Genomic DNA, 16,714 nt, shown 5'->3' with positions numbered 1-16,714 from the left:
CAGGATCTGTAAACCCAGAGCTAGGAGGTGAAATGAGCAGTTTCCTAAAGACCGTTGGCCAGTCAGTCTAGCCTTTTGGAGAGCTGTCGGTTCTGTGGAAGACTCTACCTCAAAATGCAATAGGATGCCGTCAAGGAGCATACCCAGTATCACCCTCCGGCATCTGCACACATGTATGCACACCCCCACATGCACAGAGGCTTGTGCTTTCATGTGTATGTGTACCGTGCATATACACACACGCATGCACGCACGCACGCACGCACGCACGCACGCACGCACGCACACACAGATTTCAGCCAGGACGTCAGTCTGTGCTGTGGCATGCTGGCATGGTGTTGTCATGAATACGTTGTTCCTTGTCAAATGGACTTCTCCTTTGCCACGCCTAAGCACTGTGACAGGACGGCACCCTGCCCCTCCCAGATCATGGGATTCCCAGCAAAGCGAGAAGGAAGCTGCAGTGCCATTTACGAACCAGCCTCAGAAGTCACACATCATCCCTCCCACGCATTCTGCTCAAGTGAGTCAGTAGGATAAGTCCCCACATTCAGGAGGAACAGAAACAGATTCTACCTAAAAAGGGGAGTCAGTTGACAGTGGGATGGGAGAGCAACCTGGCAGAAGGGGTGGATGGGACTTATGTCAGACACCGCAGTGGGACTTGGGAAGAAAGCTTGCAGTGTCAACACAAACCGACCTCTGGTCAGTGCCAGGGCTGAGGGAATTACAGCAGGAAGCCAGGGCAACCACTGGCTTTCTAACCCTGAGAGCCATTAGCCAAGACGGTGAAGTAGAGAGAGAGATCAAGAAGGGATTTAACACAGATAGGCCCTTCTGAATATTCACACACAAAAGAAATTGAAATGAGTGTGTCAGAAAAACGTGAGCAGTGTTACATTCATCATTTGTCTACCACAAGAGCCAAACTGTGGGATCGGTCTCAGTCTCCATCAACAGATGAATGAGTTTAAAGAAAAACTGGCACATATACACAACGGAATAGTCCTCAGGTTTTAAAGAGAAGGGAAATTTCCGTTTTTAACAACATGTAGAGAATCGTAGACCACTGTGGTGAGTGAAATAAGCCAGGCACGGAAAAAATATGGCATGTTCTCAGTTCCATGTGGGATCCAAAACAATCAAAATCAAAGAAGCAGAGTGAAAAGAACAGTGGAAGCAGCGGCTGGGTGAGAATGCTGTGGCATGGGGTGATGGTAGCTCAGAAGCTCAACTAAACAGCAGTGATTTATTTTACTGTGCAACATAGTGCATAGAGTAAATAAATAATATGTAAAGTCCTCACCACTAATATATATATATATATATATATATATATATATACACACATATATGATGAATGATAATTTGAGGTGACAGCCATGTTCATTGATTTGGCTTGGTTTTATTCATGAGTTATAACATCACATTTATCCACAACGATAATTTGTCAAATTACAGTTAAAGCATGCACACACAGGAAGGAAGGAAATCATTGGGAGATATGTCAGAGATTACATGAAGCCACAGGCGGTGGCCAGAGGAAAGTGACATGGAAGGCGTGGCTTTGACCTGGGAGTGAGAGCTGAGGCTCTGAGCATGTCTTTCCCAGGCAGATCTGTACTTGCAGTTGCTGAACCCTCTTTTCCAATGGAAATGCTACCAAGCCTGTGGGGAACCGCAGAATCCAGCTGCACAATTCTGTCATGGGGAGGAGGCTGGCATCTTGGTACACCTACCTCTGCATGGACCTGCCGATCAGAAGGCGCTTGCGTGCTGGCACCCCAGGACATTGCTATCAAGAGTCACCCTTTTCCGTATTGCGGAATCAAACCCGGGATAGGGTGATGGTTACACTTGACTTCCTGCTTTATTGGAAAACACCTGTAGCTCCGTCTGTGTGGGCATTTTCAGAGACAGATAGTGAGGGCTGTGGCCCAGTCAGTGTTGACCCTTTGATAGAGTTCTGAGGGGATGGCATCACCAGCATGGTGGTGAAGGGAAATGGGACCTTAATGAGATGGTATCTTTCCCTTGCTTTATGTCCTTTCCTCCGCATGCCAGTTGCCCAGACACCTCCATCATATTGTTGTGGTGAACCGCCAGCAACCATGGGGCCAAGCAAACACGGGCTGCACAGAGAGCCAAAATAAATTCTTCCTCCCTTAAGCTGTCCTTTCCAGTACTTTTGGTCTCAGGGACGAGGAGGTAACTGTTTGAGCCCCTTTCCCAAGCCAAACTCTTGTTTGTTTCCTCAGCTGCCCGCCTAGCCTCCATACACTGAGTTTATCTGTCTTCCTGGGCAAGCCATGTCCTTGAACTCATCACTTGTGTTCCAACTCTCTTGCCAGAGAACACGGGAAGATATGTTTTGCTTAGTATGTATTTTGGAAAGAATTTTTTCCCTTTGTTTTTCTGTCTCTGACATATGTGGGCAGGCCAGCACCTAGGAATGGAACTGTGACAAGCCCGGAAGCGTGGGCCGAGATCGCTTGAGTCCTACCCAGTACTGTTTGTGACGTTCCCAAATTCCAGAGCCAGCCGAACTTCTCCAACTCAAAACCCAGGAGAACTGGGGAAATTGCTTGCCCAGAGTCAAAGTTATCTTATTTTGTCCATGGTTTGTTTGTGCTAACTGGAACTATTCCCAAGACGAATCTGTCGGCTGACCGTGGGCCTAAGAAAGGCCACAGCCGGGGAGGATGCTTCATGGTGTTTTCCCAGCACACTTCCGCTCTCCCACTCCTGTGCTGTCTGTACGGCGGCCCCTGAGTAAAGATAGACATTCCTGTGGTGCTGTTAGTCACATCAAGGAGATGAATTCGTGTACCCCATTGGTTCCTCTTCTGCATCATCTGCATATGATCAGGCCAACGTGTGAGACCTTGGCCCTCATCTGTAAAGTGAAGGCTTGGGCAGGATTGCATTGAGAACCCCCCCCCACACACACACAAAGTGCCAAGTCTAAAGTGCAGTGACTTCATGGAATTTCTTTCTCAGATTTATTTATTTTGTGTATATGAGTGTTTCACTCTGCTGTATGCCAGGCACCAAGTGTGTCCCTGTTGCTGGCTGGAGGAGGTCAGGAGAAGTCATCAGATCCCCTGGAACTGCAGTTAAGGATTATTGTGAACCTCCATGTGGGTTGAACCCAGGTCCTCTCCAAGAACAAGCACTCTTAACTGCTGACCTATCTCTCCAGCCCTTGACGAAAACAAAGCTTAGTGTGAGACGGAGCGAGAGAGTGTTTTGCTTGCATGCACATAGCCCCAAGTTCAATCTCCGGTACTGTTATGAGCAAACAAACAGCCAGACATTGTGGAGCACTCCTTTAACCCCAGCACTCAGAAAGCTGAGGTGGATCTCTGAGGCCAGCCTGGTCTACAGAGTGAGTTCCAGGACATCCAGGGCTACACAGAGAAACCCTGTCTCAAAAAGCCCAAGCAAACAAGAATGAAAGTGTGAACAGGGAAGTTCTCCTTTCCCATGAGCACAGAGCCTCTGCTTTTTCTCGTCACATACCCCACTAAGCACAGCCTGCCCCTTTAGAGAAAGCTTTCCTGTGTTAGGGCGTCCATGACTCTTTGGTGTTGGCAGCCTATAAGTGGATAGGCGCCTCTTGTTAACGTCTTTGTGTAACTTGCTCTGCTAGTGGCCTCTCCTGCACCCATCTTTCCACCACAGAGTTACTTCTTAAGTCTCTCCAGACTCCATTCTGGTCTCCTAATGTAAGGCCAACCAGTGACCTCCAAAGTTTAAAATCTTGTACATTGACTAAGAAAGGGTTAGAGCAAGTCCTTAGCTCTTGTCTCCGGAGTTGCATTTAAACTTTTAAGATGAGATTGCTACCTTTCTAAAACACACTTACTAACAGGTAACCTCGGTTAGTAGAAGCATAAAAACATAGAGTCAGCAACTCTTGCCATTGCAGGGCTCTGCTTGCGAGCTGACTCAGGAACCCAGGAAGGGCAAGCCCAAAAATTCACATACTGTACCTACAAACTGCCGAGGACCAACTGATAGGTCATGATTAGTCAAACTCTTGGCACTTAAACTTTTTCAAATGCTCAAACATGCCTGTATAGATACCATGGAACAGCATGGTGGCAGCTAGCTGGTTTATATAATCGGGAGCCCTACGAGGTCATATTTAATAAGTAACAGCAAGGATAACCTGAGTCTTGGAGTGACTCCTGAACTCTCACTGTTTAAAGCTTCGCATGAAAATACTAAGCTGTGTGTGCGTTCTGGTAGAAGCTTTGTTTCCGAGGCTTGGGGATCTGTTGGTCACCCCCTCCATGCCAGGCACTGAGACTCAGGAAGAGACTAGAGAGGATAAATTGTCTCCCCCCACAGCCCTGAGCCTCCAGTCTAATGGATTAGGCACACTGTGCAAAGGCTTCAACAAGGATGAATGTGGAGGGTGGGAAGGAGGCCCCCATTCTCTGAACAAGGTTGGCTGGGGAAACTCAAGAAGGGAGAGTGAAGGGAGATAAAGATTTTGATGTCAAACAAACAAACAAAAAATCAAGTGAAACTGTAAGAGTATGTAGGAATTAACCTAGGGAAAATGGGAAGAATGTTGTTAAAAAAAAAAAAAAAAGGACTGGAATGTACAATTTTCCAGGGGCCAGGAAGAGAAAGACACATTGAAGAAACCACAGGAAGTTTATTGGGACTGAGCTCAGAGTTGAGGAGGGGAGTGACAGGAAAGAAGGCCAGGAGGGTCCTCAGCACAGGATTTGATTTGTTCTGCGCTTTGTAGTTTAGTAGATAATGTAGTAGAACAGACCTCTCCTTTTCTAGTGGACATAAAGGTGACGGTGTAAACTTAGCGCATGTATAATGTCAAAGACAGAACATTTCCCTAACATGAGGACTAATAGACTCCACCAAGGCGTGCTTACTGAGTTGAGTGTTAACACGGGTTTTCACGGGATTTTGGCTATAGGGGATCATTTCTTTGCATCTACCATCTCCTCAAGGACTTCCAAGACAAAACAAAAGGCATATTTGCCAATACTGACTTTTACAAGTAAACACTGATCGAAAACATTTAAATCTCATTCTAAAAAGAGCTGCGCTCCCTGTATTGCCTTTTTCTGAGTTATAATTAGAAAGCAGACCACTTAGTGGGGTTAACCCCTGCCCAGAGTGAGGGATAAGGAAGGTGGGTGTTCTCAGTTATGTGGCGTTTAGAGTCCAAACTTCTTACACAGACCCGGCCTTCTCGCACCCACGAGGTCATTTCAAGCCAAATGGTAGATAATCACCTGGCTCTGATTCTAGTAATTTTAGATCTTCTCCAAGACATTAATTCATTTGTTTTCGTTTTCCTTTCCATCTTGATACCTTGCAGACATAACTCATCTCCTTGACTTAACAATGAAATGGCATCTAGTCAGGCCATTAGGACTCAGTATTTCATCTCCTTTCTGAACCAGACTAGAACCAAGTCTAGTCTTTCACGTGGCAAGATGAAAGTTCTCGTTAGGACGCAGAAAAGCTAGACGCATACCCACGTGCCATCGCTGTCGCCTGACACACTGAAACTCAGTTTCCCCGTCTGTAATTAGCCCACAAGATTGTTACGGAAATCAAAATGAAATAAGAGATAAGAGACTCACAGAGTGTAAAACACAATGCCAATATAAAACGTTACAGTTACCAACATCTTCGAACATTCTGGCCGGTCCCCTGTCTGGAATTTCCTTATCTGTCTTCACCCACTGTCTTTAAACTTTTAAAAACACTTAGTTATTAGACGTATGCAGGCGTGGGAAGCACCTCTGTTTTCAAAGCTCCCTTCCCACTGAATAAATCTGGTTCTCGCCTACTCGATGAGAACATTTTTGTTTGTTTAGTTTTTTGCTTTTTGGAGCCCAGGTTGGCCACCAACTCATGACCTTGCTGCCTTGGCCTCCTGGAGTGCTGCGATTACAGGCATGTGCCACCACACATGGCCAAACATTTTTACCTCTGTTGTAGAGCCAGCAACAGTCTGTCGGCGTTACAGTTGTCTGTGTTCTTGTCTGTCCACGCTCCTGAATTATAAACCTAGGTAGAAGCCCAACATCTTCCTACCCTTCAGGTCAGCCAGCACAGCACTTCATTAGGATGGCAGACCTAAATGAGCTCCTCCCTTCCTGCGAGTTCTTACCTGCCTGAGACCATACAGTGCTGAGATTTGATTTTCTGGATATGCGAACCAGACTTTTCACTGGCTGTGACAAGCACCTGGGAGATACACTTTTTAAAGGAGGGAAGACTTGTTTGGGCTCATGATTCCATGTGTCTGGGCCATGGTGAGGCAGCAGAGGATGCAGAAAAGGTATAACAGAGATCTATTCGTTTCGTGGCCAGGAAGCACCCTTTGTCTTTGGTCCTTTGCTGAGTATTCTTAGATTTTCTTCCGGTTTCCTTATAGGATTTAGCATTTCTTCTCTCATGTTTATAGGAAGGAGCCAGGGATAAAACATGTTCCAAGGGCACATCACCTTTAACCAGGTCCCACTTTCTACCGTCCCCTTCTTCTCCCAAAATAGCAGCACCAGCTAGGGACCTTCAGCCATGAATCTGTGCATTCCCTCAACTGTTACATTGTTTCCCACAGGTCTCAGTTCTCCCTCCCTCCTTTTTTCCCCTCCCTCTCTTTCTCTTCCACTCTCCATCCCTCACTCCCCATGTTTCCTGTCTCTCCGTCTTTGTCTCCCTCTCTCTCCGTTCTGCTGTCTCTCTGTCTCTGTCTCTCTATGTCTGTCGTTCTCTTTCTGACTTTGTGTGTGTGTGTGTGTGTGTGTGTGTGTGTGTGTGTGTGTGTGTATGTGTGTGTGTGTGTGTGAATGTATCTAAGAGAAGTGAAGCTACAACTTCAAGAGTTTGGAGAATATTTGAATCCCTTGTGTATTTGAATCCCTTGTGTTTATAAAGGAGTTTCCCCCTTATTTTGTCTGTTCTAAAAGAAAAAGACATGTAAATCCCACCTGTCTAATGAGGAAATTACTTAAGCAAGTGCTACAAGGTTAGAGATGGTGTTTGTGCTAGAAGGAAAACCAGCAGATAGAGGGCTGGCTCTGTGAGGGACCCCAGCCCACCTGACCTTTGGGGGACTTTGCATGTAGGTGTTCCCAGTCCTTCTAAAAGTATAGCATCCATCTAGGCCTGGTGCTGCAGGCCTGTAATCCCACCCACTCTCTGGAGGCTGAGGCAGGAGGATTTCAGGTTCAGGTCTAGCCTAAATTCAAGGCACTCAGAAAAACTGTTTTCTAGTTGTGACAAAACACACAGGGAGATCACAGAGACACACAGAGCAAGCTCACAGCAGCGTGCTCCAAACGTGCCCAAGACCTACCCAAGAAGAGTTTGCCTCAAAAGAGAAATAAGACTTTCTGTCCTGAGTGAAGCCTTGGGAACAACAGCAGAAAAGGCAGAACATGGAAGAAGAAATGCTAACTCCTACTAGGAAACTGGGAAAAAATCCGGGAACACTTCAGCGAAGAATAGAAAACAAAGGATGTGACTTGGGGCAAATAACAGAGAGCTTATGAGTTTGTGGACATCACAGAACGACACCAAAAATAACCAGAGGGCACAGGCTGGGATGGAAAACCACTGGGAACAGGGAGAGCTCAGTTATGCACGGCTGATTCATGTCTGGGATTGTCTGCCAAGCAGTTGTAAGCATGGAAGCTCTGGCCGAGAAGGAGGCCAAAGCCTGGCGGGTAAATCGTCAGTCAGTGAGGTAGTCAAATGCCAGTTTGGGGAGGGGGGCAAACCGTTGTGCCTCTGGAAGCCTGGTCCCTCTTTGCAGCACACCTTGGTCCTCTCAAAGCCAGAAGGTGCCCTAACGGGAAAGGAACAAAGCAGGGGAGGGGGGATACCATGAGTGGCACCCCTAGACTCACAAGGAAGAAGCCTCATCTGTACTTAGAATCTAGAGCAGGAGTCAAGAGGGCAGGAATGGACAGGGTGGGATAGCCTGAGAACCAGTGATTCTAACTCACAGAAATGAAAGATGGCCAAGGAGAGTGGCTAAGACTCAGAAACATCAGCAAGCCCACTGCTTCTAACAGGGAGCATCGGCGATCCGATGTCCACTGCGCCTGTACAGGTTAAATAGACCAGCCAGAAAGGGCCTTGGGCCTGCCATCGAGTTACCCAGAGCCAGCTCACTGGGCTGTCCCCATTCACCTCCAACACTTAGACCGCCTGAATGGTACTGTGCTTCTCACTTCCCGGCAGTAGCCAGGGCCGTTCTTTCTCCTCCTCAGTCCTTCCTCCCTCCCTTCCAACTTCCTACCTGTCTTCCTCTCTGACTACTTTCTGCCTTGCGGCACCCAATGAAAACTTTCCAGGGCCATACAGCACGTGAGAACGGGGCAAGCAGCCCAACCCAGATGCTCAGAAGAAAGTCTGATATGCAACTGAATTAGCACCTGCTGGTCAAGGTCCTGTGACCCATACTTATGTGGCTGGAACCCCCCCAGGGGGTCCATCCAGAGGCTGAACAAACTCTGGAAACAGATTCTGCTGCACAATCAGATTCCCAAGGCTGCTTCCGGAGCCGTCAGCCTGTTAGCTTTGGAATCCACAAGGGTTCCTAAAGTGTCACTCATGGTTGGTCCAGCCCTCAGGATGCCCGGGAACTTCATCCTCCACTGATGACCCATTGTTCTCAGTTTCACGGGATTCCTGTAAATTCAGACTTCAGCTTTCTTCCGTCTTTCCAACTGCCCCAGCCCTGCTGATGTTGAAAGCCATCTGGGAGGCCCGTACATATCCCCCCCCAGGGAGGAGGGTTCATTGACATCTATTTGTAACCAGCCTGCAGCCCTTATTAGTCAGTGCCGAGCCTGCTCTGAAATGGGCAAGCCTCCCGAGTCAGCCCACTCACAGTGGGTCGGGGAGTCCCTCCAGTGCCAGAGGATTCCAGGATAGCTAAGGACTGAGGAGGTAGGGAGGGGGAACGGATGGAACTGCCACAGACTCACAAACGTGGAGTTTTGGAAGCTCACCATCTAGCCTCCTAGATATCCAAGAACCGGGAAGGATTGTCTGTCTATATGGCTCTTAGTAGCCTCCTGTAGAAACTTCCCCTAAGCACTTGCAGAATAGGAAAAAGTGATTATATATCTTAACACCTTGGATTATGGTCAGTCATGGTCCAGACAGGCCAGGCCTGTGATTTCCAGGGTTATGTTAATACAAGTAAGAAACACCCAGGTAACTAGGGAGTGTCCCCTCAGAAAGGCACACTTTGTAGAGTCAGTTCTTCCATCTGCTCACACCAAATAAAACCCAACCTAACTGAACATGCATGGACATCAGTCAGGCACGTGTTCGGGTGGGAGTTAAGGACTCCAACTTGGCAAGGTTGCAGCCCAGACCTGTTGGAGCTCATCTACCAAATGGAGCTCATACCTCACTCACCTGGACGTTCCTTGTTTGATGTAATGCAAGGTCCCTCCAAGGAGGACCCCAGATCACATGTGACCGAAGCATCCACAGGATGATCTCAGACCCTCCTAGAAAATTCTGGAGTAGGCTGAGGGGACACACTCTGCATTCAGACCCTTGGTCAGTACCCCACTTATACTTGTGCTAGATCCACACAAGAAAAGGGAAGGAAATAAGAAAATGCCATTGGGGCTGGAGAGATGGATGCTTGGTTAAGAGCACTGTCTGCTAATCCGGAGGACCCGGTTTCAATTCCCAGCACCCACATGGCAGCTCACAACTGACTATGACTTCAGTTCTAGGCGATCTGACACCCTCACACAGACATACATGCAGTCAAAATACCAATACACAAAATAAAAACGAATAAGTTTAAAAAAAGAAAAGAAAATGCTATCAAATATGGTCTCCTCATAAGCAGCAGGTCACAACAAGCAATTTTCTGTCCTCATTCCCTGGTCAGCACACGCCTCGGGAAGGGATTTGGATCGAGTGTGAGATGCGTAGTCTGAAGACATCTGAATACTGTGTCTGTTGTTGAGGGGTTAAAAAATAGGCTACACTACACCCAAAGGAGATTCTCAACATCAAACATTGGAGCCGTAACAGGCTGTCTCACTAACTCGGGGTTTACCATAAGCCCACCAGGAAATGTCATTACCAGGCCTGGGTACGCTGTCACTAGGTTTGCTGTAATGAAGTCTCAAAAGGACCAGCCTTGTAAATACAAGGCTGAGGTGCTTCCATTTCTCCAGCTGGGCAGGGGCAGGGGACCAGCTAGAATGGATCCAGTGAGCCACAGCCACCTGATGGGATTCCCTGTGGGGAGGGAGGGTGAAGACTGACTCCTTCCCTAGGAAGGAGCCTGCATGGCCTTCCCAGGCTAATACAGGGCAGTCCTGGCCCTGGCAGTGCAGCTCAACCCTCCAAATTCTTTGTAGTTTCTGACACCTGTCTCTGTTAGGTGGCACCTCAAACTCATAAAATCTAAATATTCTGAGCCCAAATCCAACAGATCTGAGGAAGAATGATGAGGGGTGCCTGTGGGCAGGGTTGCACTGATAAACATGTGTAACTGTGAGGAAGAAACTCTTTGTTTTGTGTGGTTACTAAAAACAAGTGTTTAAAGTGTCAGCGCAGTAACGAAACCCAGACCCATCATTCCTGGCTCCAGTCCAGACTGACACCGCTCCGGTTCTGAGAATGGTGGCCTCCTCTAAGTTTTCATGCCCCCAGCTTGTAACGTTTTTCCCTTGTCCCCACTACCCCGTTACTAGGTCACGCTACAAGGTCTGCTGGGTAAATCTTCATCTTCCTTTGCCCTCCAGACCCTTAGTCCCCAGGGCGTCCCCATCCTGCACAGACCTCCATAATCATCCTTTGAAATGCCACTCCTCGTTCAGAGAAGTAAAGGACTGTCAATGGCGAGATCCCGAGCAGCAGCTGATGCTAATACGTATTGAGTGCTTACTGCACGAACCCCTGGGATTTTAGTTCATGGTCTGAATGTGGTGAGCCACCCCCAAGTAGCTTATTTCTAGGGAAAGAAAAGGATGTGCTTCTACACACTTTTCCCACCAGGCAGCATTTGGGCAAGGCCCCACCACTCTGAAGTTTCAGTGCTTTATTTACGCTACAGTGTTACTGACTAGTGGGAGCTATTGTTTAACCATATGACTCTTCCTCAAACTCTGAATTACACGTGGCCCTGGCCCGGTGCTGCTTAGGATCTAGCCTTGTCTTCTCCTCCCTTTTCTGACCTCAGCCGACCCCCTGAGACTGTGCGTGTGCTGGATTCCCATACCAGCCCCTGCATCACTCCACCTCTGGAAGTTCCCAAAATGGCCTGCCTTGGCAGGTGGCTCTGCTCTTTAATTAGCTGTACAGTTGCTGCTTCCCCTTGCTTAATATCAGGAAGCTTCTTCTTGCTTCATCCCCTTCCCCCTCTTGGCCATAGTGCCTTCCTACTATTCTTCTCCCGTTTTAAACTTTTGTTTCATCTTTTCCCCCTTGGATGGGTTATCGGAATCTCATCTCAATCTAGGGACTTCTGCCAAGCAGTCTGAGACTCCTCCATGTGTGGAGTATGAAATCTTCCTTAAGGCCCGCTTTCCACTTATTTGGTATGAATGCCCATACCCCATGAGCTATTCTAGGGCCTGGCCTCATTAAGAATCAAGGTGAGTGTGGTTTGCTAACTACCCTCACTTAGAGAAGCCCTTACACCCAGCTGTTTCTGCGGTGTTAACCTCCACAGCGGGCAGCAGAATGTGAAAATATTAAGCACGGGCATGCAGAATACTCTGCTTCGTATGTGAGGGCAGCTCACGAAGCTTTTTCCTCAATAAAAGCAGCCCTTCCCCATAGAATTTGCTTTGAGTGATGAGTGAGTGTTCAAATTAATTCTATCTTCTGGTGACATATCCTAATTGGTTGGTTAGTGGGTAGCAGCCAAAAAGCATATCATAATGCAATACAAAGTCAAGTGGAAAATTAAACAAGACCATGATGGATGATCAGCCAGCTGGTAAGAGGTGGCTGTGACATCACCTCAGGTCGGTAGCTTAGCGGTGGCCCATGGGCGTTTCATGACAGCGTTGATCTTCTCAGCTCTGTTTGTCTAGCCAGGGAATTCTGAGGTTGCTACCGCATGGAGCACTGTGTCAGCTTTCCCTCCTTGCAACAATAAAAGACATCTGATTTCACAGTTCCTGGCTGTTCAGATGCCATCGGAACACTGGCATCCTCATGTGTCCAGCCTAGAAAGCACCAGAGGAAAATGATATGTTAAGCCTTGTGGGGGGACACGGGCTAAGCTCAATGGGACCTTAGAGAAGAACTGTGTGGGGACAGCAGCTTTAAAAATGCCCAAGGGAGGTGGGATTTCAGCCTTCAAAAAAAAGGGAAAAGGTAAGAAGGAAGAGGACAGCTCAAGGAAGTGAGCATGTGCCGGTGTCAGCAAAGGCTCTAGAATGACATCATGACCCCTGGGAGCAGAGAGTCGTCCCGGATAGAGGGAGGAAGAGTGGATTGTTAGAGGAAGAAATCAGAGATAACGGAGGGAATGAGAAATGCAGTAAAGCCAAATCATATGGCCAAATGTGATGTTGGAAGACAGATCCTTTAAGGGAGAATTCTATTTTTGACCATCTTCTAGATTAGGTGAACTACATATTCAGCCTCAAAACTAAACTTCTGACGTCTTCTGCTCAGACGTTTTAGATTTTAAAAAGTAGCTGATTGTGTAGTAGGCGACATTTTAGTATGCTCCATATTTCCGTCCCTGGGAGAGTAAACTGGGTTAACAAATCATGCACAGCGCGCAATACAGAACTCTACTTGATGTGTCTGCATTCCATTAATGTCCAGAACCAGGCAGTTGATCCAATAAAAAACCTTCCTGTTACCGACTGTGTTCTAGAACATTCGTGATAGGTACACTCACTAGAGGCCCTAACTTCTTATTCTGTACAAATGGCTCAGTGCTTTGTCTAAAGTCATCAGCAAGGATGCGGAGCCATGCATTCTCTTCCCAAGCGACCTTGGTGTGTTGGGGACAGCTCAGGTCATGGGCAGGGCTCTGTGCTCTACAGGAGGCTAAGTATGTTCACATACTTCATGAACATCGTCCCTCCCTGTGCTTTCACCTTACAGGATGGTGGGTTTTAACTCCACCTTCTCTTTTACAACTTTATATAAAATCAGCTCACATGAACTGCTGGTCAGAGTTGAAATTAATTGCATTTCCTCTGTGTCCTCTGTGATGTATGAAAACAGCCTTTCCCGGCTTCTGCAGGACGAACCTGCAGTGTTCTGTAATTCTTCCATTTTTGTATTTTTGGTGACATCTCAAGACACAGTTACTCTTGGATCATAAGAGAATGTCCTTACGGTAACCTGGTAGTCTGAGTCATTTATCTGGAACTTTATTAGAGGAGACAATACAGATGCAAACAGAATTTACAGGAGACCTCTAACTGCTTCTAGGTACTTTTAAGGTGACACTGATTTGTTAATTAAATTATAGCTTTCTTCCAAATGTTGAATATGATTCCTCACTGCAGATCCAACAAGGAGCTGGTTGTCTTTTTTCATTTTGGCTTTTCTTTCTTCTCCCTGTCTTCCACCTCGTCCCTCCCTCTTCTTTCCCTTCAAAGAATGATTAAAAAAAATCATCTAAGATTTGATGGCAATGGTAATTTTTTAAAATAAGGAAATGAACTTGAAACATACATATACATTATTAGAAGCAAAGGAGACTGAATGAGAATTAACTGAGTTTTGCAGGTAAGAGGGCAAAGACATGTGGCCTGGTTAGGACACAGACACCTGAGATAATGAAATATGAATGAGCCTGAGGTACAGAGAGCCTTGTGGTGGACATTTCCTCATGCCTGGCAGCACCCTGGCAGCTCGGCTCTTGGTCGCCTGGGTGAATAAGTGAAGAAAGGGACAGTGGACAGTCAGACATCCGCTAGACAGGAGATTTGCTAGACAGATGCTTACGACCCTTAAATCCCTAGTGGAACAAGAGCATGGGTACACAGATAATTAGATTTATCTTGGGTTTGTCCCTATGCATTGAAAAGAAAATGTGGGATTTTCCTTTTTAGACACAGAGGATAACTTAGATGCCAATGTCGTGACTCATGAACTGGCCTTGAGAACTGATTTTGAGAATTTCGCTTCAGAAAATCAGCTGAAAGTGAATTAAAATCTATCTTTTTTCCTTTCTTTCTCTTTCTTTCTTTCTTTCTTCCTTCCTTTCTTCCTTCCTTTCTTCCTTCCTTCCTTCCTTCCTTCCTTCCTTCCTTCCTTATGCCTTTTCTTTGAGACAGACGTACATTCTAAATCTTCTTTGGTTTTCTAGGAAGAAGGAGTGGAAAGACAAGTTATTTGATAAAGATAATAAAGGACACTGAGCTGAAGCAGAACAGGGTGTTTGCGAACTGAACTCTAGGGTACACAGAGAATAAAAGATGACTGTTGGCCATGGAAGATGACCTTCCTGCCTGGCTGGGGGGGGGGCTGTTTTACCAGCCAGCAGTTCTGTGTCATCCTCTCCTTCCACACAGGACTTACCCTGTTGGTGTCCCCGGGTCAGCAGTAAGTCCTTCTTACATCTCTTCTCACCAACACCACACATCTTTCTAGAATCCTCACTGTGCCTTTACCAGGAGTTTCCCAGCCCACGCTGGTCATGCAGGCCTGTAGTCCCAGCTGTGGAGGAGTTTGAGGCAGGAGGATCCCAAGTTCAAGGCATGCCTGGGTTATACAGTGAGTTTGAGGCCAGTCTGGACATCTGAATCAAAATAGCCTGTCTCAAAAAATTTAAAAAGATGTCTAGGGGTATAGCCCAGTGGTAGAGTGCTTGCCTAGAATGTATGAGATTCTAAATTCAGTCTCCGTTATTGGGATGGGGAATGGGATATGGTTCACAGTTCCTCTGCTCATTCCGAGGAAGTTCCCAGACCAGGAAGCAGCAAGGATCTAGGCAGCCTGATAGGTAGAAGGTAGAAGCTCTAAGCAATGTGAATGGAAAGAATTCTGAACACCTGAAGTAACCAATACACCTCATAGTAGTTGGGGTGGGGGTGGTGTTTCCCACTTGACTTTGTGTTGGTAGAATCCACGGGTGTTCAGGCGACTCTCACAATAGAACCATTCCTGTGGGGCTTTGCTACGTGAACGGCAGCTTTGCCCCACCCCCACCCCCAGCTCTAGTATGTTCTTCCCAGAACAACCTCTGGAGATCCCTTGAGGTCTGAGTCAGGCTGACCCAGCCTGTCTAGAAAGGACAGAGCAGCAGGGGAGACCTTCCCAGAGGTGGGAGAAAGGCGTTCAAAGGCCAGCCAGATCCGGTTGTGTGGCGTCCAAGCCTTGGGGTCTCAGAAGCCAAGAGGAAGCTAGGGAGAGGGTGGGTCCCACAGTCTACATCAGGGCATTCGACTAGGAAACGTCTGAGACAAGGCCAGAAACATACATATAAACACAGCCTAGCTCTGTTACCCGTGCCCACCCTTGCGACAAAAAGGCCAGTACTCGTAGGTGTATGCTTCCTACCGGGACCCATGATTCCTAGAGAAGGAAGCATGAAATATATTTAGAGCTTTCGAAACTGTAATTGTTTTGTACATTCTTACAAAGGGAGAAAAATTAAAAGCATCCCAAGAGATTTTTTTTTTCTTTTACGTTTCTAATCCTTGAGATGAATGGGAAAATCTTGCATACCAGGGTCATTTCCTTGCAGTCTCAAGACATTAATATGCACTGGAAATAGAAGGGAGATTTCACGTCCTGTGAATGCTGATTGTGCAAGAAAGCTTTCCAGGCCAAGAGAGGAAGGTTGCGCCTTTCCCAGGACCCCGGTGCAAGATGACCCTGAAGTTAGATTTAACTAGGCTTGAAGATCCCATATGGAGCGGATAATTAACTTACTCATTCCAGAAGCAGGGCTAAACATCCAGGGGGCGGAGTCTAGCAGGGCTAAACATCCAGGGGGCGAGTCTAGCTCTGCAGCCACAGCCTCTTGTGGGAACCCAGGTTCCCAGCTCTGTGTCTCCCTCCAAGGTGCACTGTTCCAAGTCTCTCTGAAAGGGCCCTGGTGGCTGAAACCTGACATTCAAACTCAGTAGATGGGAAATAGTAATTGCTCCACTAAAAAGGAGGTGTGTGGGCCAGAGAGGTGGCTCCGTGGGTAGAGCCCAGCTTGAGGATGTGAGTTGAGACCTCTGTCACCCATACACAGGTTGGTTCAGCACCAGCCGGTCCCAGATAGGCAGGTCCAGCAAAAAGAATGCCTTCCATGGGTCGATTCTGAGTAAGGGCTTTTGTAGTCATGGGAGCCGCAGTAGAAAGGGTAATTGATTACTGAGTTCCAGAACCCGGAGGATGGAGAGGTATCATCTGGCCTCTCTTGACTAGCCCCCAGACCTGCTCACTCTTCAGCATGTGCCTCCCCTGTACCAATGCTCCCTGCTGGGAACCCAGCCACTGAGAACACTGGAACTGCCCCTTTCTGCCCTCTCTTTGGGGGCTTGGTCCCAGCCGAAGGCAGCCACTACTTTGAGCGTCTGCCTCCTCCACTAGCAGAAAGACCCTCCCTCTGCCCTCCCTGACACCCAGGCCCCTTCTGTACCTCTCGCCAATTCCCAGGACCGGTCCCCGTGAATCTTACACAAACAAGATTGCCTGGGTGCCCTCAGGGCTTTTCAAATAACCTCTTAGATTTTTTTTCCCCTACTGTTATAACAAGGAG

General features: G+C 47.3%; 1 protein-coding gene across 1 annotated transcript in view; it reads left to right on the top strand.

Moving 5' to 3' along the window:
- Igfbp7 (insulin like growth factor binding protein 7) overlaps window positions 1-16,714 on the top strand; it is a 56,863-nt gene that overhangs the window by 32,332 nt on the left and 7,817 nt on the right. The window lies entirely within an intron of this gene.

This window comes from Meriones unguiculatus, chromosome 3 (genome assembly GCF_030254825.1).
Source record: "Meriones unguiculatus strain TT.TT164.6M chromosome 3, Bangor_MerUng_6.1, whole genome shotgun sequence".
In the NCBI taxonomy this organism is placed as follows: Eukaryota; Metazoa; Chordata; class Mammalia; order Rodentia; family Muridae; genus Meriones; species Meriones unguiculatus.
The sequence above is the reverse complement of the archived record's forward strand: the minus strand, read 5'-3'. Positions and strand labels throughout refer to the sequence as shown.